The sequence below is a fragment of the Etheostoma spectabile genome, chromosome 22, assembly GCF_008692095.1.
Source record: "Etheostoma spectabile isolate EspeVRDwgs_2016 chromosome 22, UIUC_Espe_1.0, whole genome shotgun sequence".
Lineage (NCBI taxonomy): Eukaryota > Metazoa > Chordata > Actinopteri > Perciformes > Percidae > Etheostoma > Etheostoma spectabile.
The window spans coordinates 5,677,873-5,684,127 of record NC_045754.1 but is presented as its reverse complement, the minus strand read 5'-3'; the positions used below and the strand labels follow the sequence as shown (position 1 = coordinate 5,684,127).

Genomic DNA, 6,255 nt, shown 5'->3' with positions numbered 1-6,255 from the left:
GGGGGGGGAAGGGGCTCTGCCGGTGCCCTGCCGGTGCCCACAAAGCAGTTTACTTGGCTCTGTCAGGATGCCACTCAGAGATTTATGGTCTCATCACCTGAAGGGAAGAAAAACAAAAGCAAAGTTTAATTTAGCTAAATCCCCGTTACGTGCATTACCTATATCAATGATGCTGTGTTATTATTCTGATTAGAGAATTTATACATGGTGACTACACAATAGGAAAAGGTTGTAGCTTGTTGTTCATACATTACTATGCTAGTGGCACGTTCATGCTCATAGTTTTTGCTCCCACCTGCTTTAGTCTTTCAATGAGGAATGTTACTACTGTCATTCTCAAACATAAAAGTAAGTGTTGTTATTATTTGCCTGGTGATAGATTACCACGGCCCAAGACAGTTCTCTTGGATGCATACTCCAATTAGCTAGATTACTTGTCTCTGAAGTGAAAACTGTGACTTTGTTTTTGCTGTCAATTAGGCCGCCACACACTGTGCCACAGACCTGTCAGAGTTACTGCAGTTTCTTGATTGCCCATAGAGGTTGAAAATCATGTATTATTTAATGACACTTTAATGAGAGGGTGGTGAGGAGCTTTTATGTTTGTGCTTCACAAAACCTTGTCTGAGCATTTTTAATCAAACCAATGAGCCTCTGAAAATAGAGATAAACCCTTTTCAAAAAAAAAAAAAAAACTTGACATAAATCAGTTGCAGGCAGCCATTTGAAGATATATAGCATGATGCATTGACAGTTCATATATCAAATTGACATGTGTACTGTATAAGATGTCAGTGCAAAGCAGCATGCTCACAATGATTTCTTTAAGATGCTTTGCTTTCTCTCACACATCACTCCGGTGAGGAGCACAGCAGATTTGACAACAACGGCCACAGGAGATTGTTCTGCTTGCCGCAGCATGTCATTTGACTGACACGCGTTCTATGAACGAGGAAACTCTTACAGAAGATTACTAATATATAATCCAGCTCACAGACAAGCAATTGAATTTTTAATTTGTTTTCTTCCAATTTGTTTTGTTTATCTTCACACAGATCAGTGGAAGTGCCAATGAGCTATAAGATGGATGCGGCATGTCACAGCATTGTCATGTCCATGAGCCATTGATTTTGCATGCACGAGTAAAGTGTATTGAGGAAAAAAAAAGAATATATTTACACAATTTTGTAGATACTCAACCACTTGTTAATGCAATAGCTTTTCATGGAAAAATAAGGTAAACCATGATTCCAAAACTTGATCTTGGTTGATTTGGTTACTCTCCACCTTGTGACCTTTTTAAAAAGTTGAGCGTAGAAAGACTATTGTAATAATAGACTCTGGTTATAAATCTACAGAAAAGGTGTTTATTTACCTGAATTTATTGATGTAAATTATGTGTGGACAGGCACCACATTTTTTTTTATCATAAAATGTGATTTCTTAATTAATAATCATTCATTACGCTGCCTAATGTATAGAAGAAAAATTACCGAACCAACCTCATTTGTTAAGCCTCATTCATTATTGAGCAGACTACTATTGCACTGTGTTCACACCTTGTTTGCAAGCCTGACTACCATATCAACACTCAAGCATTCAGCTCTGGCCTTGTTACGAGGCACTTAATTGCGCTAAAAACAAGAGAAGGGAACCACAAACGGTTGGAATGAAGAATGGATCTAATGGTTTCCACACCTGGCTTATTGTTCCTCTCTCCCTCCTAATGCACTTATAAGTTGTACAGTAATGGAAGACAGCGTGCCTCTAATTTCATAACCGGGGCCCCTCATTGACATCATTGTCTTTGATTAATTATGCAGACTTGGAACATTGGCTTCAGAGTGAGATTGCTTCATAGAGGTTATGCCGTGCACCCAGATCCATTTATTCTCTCTGTCACCACAGTAGCTTAAAAGTCAAAACTGATGTGCAAAGTTCTCCTTGCGAAATTTGCAGGAACTGTCTTGACACGGGTCAGACATGGCTCTCCCACAGGTCACTCCTCATTTAGCATTGACATAATGGAAAATGACTGTTTCCATAATTCCTGCAAAATCACGCCTCTGCCACTGTACGGCCCTGGGAGGGCTTGATGCATATTTAATGAGATAAGTTCATTAGCATGTGTCGGGCTTCGGTTGTGAGCCTTGACCCGTGTGTCTACTTCAGATAACACAACGCAGCGGGCTGACAGCGTTCTTGCACATCACCTTCAATAATCAAAGAACATATGGCTAGCCGATCTGCTGGTGCAGATTACCACCCACGTGAGACTCCCTCACAAAGTTATTAGTCGTCAAGGCTGCCATAAACCTGACAAACAAATACGTAGGCATTGATTCCAGATATGGAGGGGAGATATGAGTCATCTGGATCAAGTTCTTGTTTTGCATAAACTTTAATTTCATGATAGATATGTGGACACATTTGTTTTTCCTTTTAATGAAGTCATAGTTGTTTTAATAAGGTTATGAATGTGCCTACTCATGATTCAAAGAGGAATTAATGACTCATTTTGAGGAGTTCTCAAAAATGCTTTTGAATTGTAAAAAACAAAACTAAATGGAAAAGCGTATAAATAGATTTCCTGGACTACAATATTTAATTTGGATGAAATCTCCATATGCAAATGGGGAAGATGCTCAACATGAATTAAGTCATAACTCTTTTGTGTCAGTTTATATAGCTATGTTTTAGGCTGTGGAAAGATGTAAAAATCAGCTAATGATCATGCAGCCAGCGTACGTACACTTCCCTGTAGGGGCAGCAGTGCAACCACGGGAGAACAATACAGTTATCTAATATGAATAATTCAATATCTTACAGGATCAGTTTGCGTAAGCCCGTATCACAAGCTTTTACATAGAATAATTGAGAAAAGGTGAAGTTGAGTGTATAGATATGAGATTGAATTTAAGATTGGATGTGTTGAAGTGTCCTGGATGGGGATACTTGTTGGAAGAGTTGTGATGTGTTTCCAGACCAGAGCTGCAGTTTTTCGAATTGACCAAACTAAGTCTTGCCCCTAATTTCCACCAACTGCAGTATGGCTGTCATTAGGTTTCCATTAAATTCAATGTGTGTAGCTCCACTGACTGCGCAGCGGCTGCGTTCCGACTCCGTCCAAACTCAGGCATAATGGGCAGAGACAGGCCTGAAGTCAGCAGGTCGGAGGTTTTGTGGTTCTGTTTATAGAAATTACATTCTGTCATATCGCACGGTCATACGTAAAGCTGTCAGTCATGGCCACAGGCGTTCTGCAACAAATCCGGACCTGGTGGAGCACGGAGCCGACACGCAACGGAGCCGATCTGCAGTTGGTGGAAATCCAGGGTAATGTGGCGGTGGTATTATTCAAAGAATTTCTATTAGAATTATAATATTCTCAAATATTTAGGTGATAGAATCTTCAGTGTGTTAAAAAAAACATCTAACAAAGCATCATTTGAAATTCATACATTTTTTTTTAATTTTTCTGCAATTCAATCGATTCCAGAACAATACAAAAAATCTCAAAGTATTTATTGTATGGTAGATAAATTAACACTTTTCTGCACATGCATAAAGGACCAGTAGCATGTTCATCATTAGGCCTACACATCATGTTGTTGTTGAGTGATCTGTCATAGCAGTGAGGGCTCATATCATAATAGATGTGATAAGTTAACTGATGGGAAAATATGTGCACAAAGGCTGAGAAGGTGAAAATCAGGAAAATCACTGTGAAGACATTGTGTTTGCAGGGCTAAGGCCAAAGTAGACTGTAATATCCTTGAATCCCTTCTGGGGGCAAGTGGGAGGAAAGAAGTGTAGGTGGAAGAAATGTAATGAAAATGGGAGTAGCAACACAGCTGGCCAGTCAAGCTAAATTATCAAAGAACACCTCATGCATAGGTTACAGCACAGGCGAAGTGATGAATAGCAAATAGAACGGTTCTGTTAGTTGTTCAGATACATTTACTCATTTACGATGCAGTTTGGCTTCAACCGTTCTGTTGGCCTGGCAAAAAACAAGGTGCTTTATCCAAGTCTACGTGTGACACAGTGACATGTACTGCAAGATGCAAAGCACCACAGAGGATATGTTGCTGCTGTTGTTGCTGTATTGGGAAAAGAAATATACTGCACTATATATTTTTTTATTTTCTTTATGATATTCATTGGAGGGCTGCGTGCATGCAAGGCTTGTGCTCGGAGCTGAAAGGAGCACAAAACTTTGTTCCCTGAACAATGGAAGCATAATTATGATTCAGTCTGTTGTCTTTCCCAATTTTCTTGCATCCCATTCACATGCATGAGTGTGTGGAGAGAGCCAAAGGATGCCTTCCACTCACATTGGGGTCTGGGCAGTTGTTAAATATGGTGGTGGATATGAAGAGCCATGGGCACTTATAGCAGCCATATTAATAATAGTTTTACTTAGCATAAGTCACTGATCAGTAAAAAATATAAATGTTTGTCAGACCGCATTAATGAGAAGTTGTCCCTTTTTCAGGACAGCACTGTTGGATAGTTTTTGTTCTCTTATTTTGTCCAGTCCCTGTGTGTGCATCTTAGCTTACACACTGCAGGAGTTTTTGACTACTAGGAAAACACTTTAAATTGGCCACCTGGTGGAAAACCGATACAGCCATAAATAACCTTGGTGATTTGAAAGTGTGATACCACTACTTTTTGTTTTTTTGGACCCATGGATTTGTCCTGTTAAAGAACACATCTATCTTTCGTTGAGTTCATAAGAACATCGAGACAGTTAGCCAAAACACATGTTTTAATAGTGACAAACGGCAACTTCTCCTGTTGCCAAGGCTGTGTGTGTGATAAATGTGCCTTGATGCTTACTTGAGTAAAGTGCTATGTCAGCAGAACTAAGACTGGAAAGAGACTTTGCAGAGGCTTTTGGTCATGTTGGTGGAAGCTACTTTGGAACTGTACTTTTACACCTTTATCATTGGAAAATATTATAATATATATTATATATTATAATATTACCAACAAGAAATTTTGTTTAAAAAAAAAAAGTTACCGAGTTGTTTAGTCACAAATGATAACTTTAGTTATAAAAATTATAACACACATATAATAAACATTTAATTAGACTACCACATAATAGAAAATTATAGTAGAAAAGATTTCTCTGCGCTTCTGTAAACCACAACAATCCAGTCCAACCAGGGCAGGACAAAACGGTGTGGAGTTTAAAAAAAAAAAAAAAAAAAAGTTGCCGGGTGTCTTCGTGATTTATCGTTTTTTTTTTAGTTTTAAGGTGCGTAACAGTGACTAACGTTTTGATGGAGAATTACATCTTTATCAGAGTCCTTGGAGAGAATGGGCGATGGAGCCTCCGTTTATAGTGTTTTGAAGGGATTCAGATGTTGGTGTCCTAAGGATTGGTATCGGGGCTGATCTGGGCACATTTTAAAGGATTGGTGTTGCCTGAACTAAAACTCTTCTACTGAGTTTTGCCCACTAGTGATGAAGCACTGCTCTCATTTTTGTTTCAGTTGCATGCCAGTGAACATTTAGTGTGTGGGTGGGTGTTCTGTATTTGTGTGCACCAGTGCGAGTGACTCTAAATTCTAATCACAGAATTGTCAATCACTGCCTCTGAAACACTGGCGCTACACTGATTCGCTTAACTCCGACTCTTCAATTTGTAAAACACACGTCTCGCCAACATTTAGGTAAAATATCGCACCACCTACTTCGAATTTGCGTCTACCCCTTTCTTTACTTTGACTTTGCATGTTGTTGTGCTGCCAAATTTAGGCACAATTATAGTAATTGCAGCCATTATAGTCCTAAGTAATAATACACTTTCAAATAGCAGAAAAGTAATAACTGGCTAGGCACTATTTTTTAACAAACAAATAGTTTACTCAGGCCTCATTATCTCGTACAGTCATACCAGAGCTCACAGCATTTTCTGTTAAAAACCCACTAACCGTAAAGAATCAAAACAACAAATATTTTCCCACAAAAATTCTTTATATCCTGATTATCCAGTGCTCTGCTATCTTTTATCATGTCTTGACGTGTGACGTTGTGACAGATATAATATTCAGTCAGGAGACATGCCTTATTCTGGAGCGGTGAGAGACGGACTGCTACAGAGATGAGATGAAATGAAACGGTCCCGTTGCCTCAAGGCTTCTATGGAGCTCTATTAGTGCACATGCAGCCAAGGTGGTAAGCCTCTCCTCTCTAAGAGAAGCTCCCTATGGCGCCATTTTGATGTTAGCAAGCCATCAC

General features: G+C 39.2%; 1 protein-coding gene across 1 annotated transcript in view; it reads right to left on the bottom strand.

The window, feature by feature from the left end:
* LOC116671945 (cadherin-12) overlaps nucleotides 1–6,255 on the bottom strand; it is a gene marked incomplete in the record, with an annotated part of 99,221 nt that overhangs the window by 64,768 nt on the left and 28,198 nt on the right. Inside the window, 1 exon segment of the mRNA XM_032503436.1 lies at nucleotides 1–97.